Raw genomic sequence first — 757 nt, 5'->3', positions numbered from 1 at the left:
CCCCCCCCAGTTTAGCTTCTGAAAAGTGAGAACTCTGATTTAGAATGTTCAGTCTATGAGCTGGCTTTAATTAACTTTTAATCCTTCAATTTATCATAATTTTGTTGGACAATCTAAAGAATTTTCTTTTTCACACCTCGTTATTTTTGCCAGTTTAAAATTTGCAAACGGATGATTTTCCAGGGTTTTAAAATATTTTTCTCGTATTTTTTGCGTTCTAAATTATTGATACACATTTTAGAACTAAACAGGAAACTTTCTCTCTGCATATTTATTTTTTAAATATTGCCTAAAAGGAATTAAATATTTGCCACAAACTCAATTTTTCTAAACCCAATAACTTTGCAAGTTTACAACCTTATAGTGTAAACTTAGATTTATTGGTCTAACATGATTCATAGTTTTAAATATCAAAGTTCTACAACATTGGGTTGCAAAGGTAAAGGGATTAGAAAATCATAATTTTTGGCAAAAACTCAATTCCTTTAGCACTGGAATACTCCATAAGCATGGGGGGGGGATGAAGGTAGAATAAAAGGGTAGGCAGGAATTAGGATGGATAAAACTTGGAACTAGAAGTATGGAGGGGGGGGGGATGAAGGTAGAATAAAAGGGTAGGCAGGAATTAGGATGGATAAAACTTGGAACTAGAAGTATGGAGGGGGGGGGATGAAGGTAGAATAAAAGGGTAGGCAGGAATTAGGATGGATAAAACTTGGAACTAGAAGTATGGAGGGGGGGGGATGAAGGTAGAATA

Source organism: Eurytemora carolleeae, unplaced genomic scaffold (assembly GCF_000591075.1).
Source record: "Eurytemora carolleeae unplaced genomic scaffold, Eaff_2.0 scaffold1057, whole genome shotgun sequence".
In the NCBI taxonomy this organism is placed as follows: domain Eukaryota; kingdom Metazoa; phylum Arthropoda; class Copepoda; order Calanoida; family Temoridae; genus Eurytemora; species Eurytemora carolleeae.
This window is presented reverse-complemented; position numbering follows the sequence as displayed.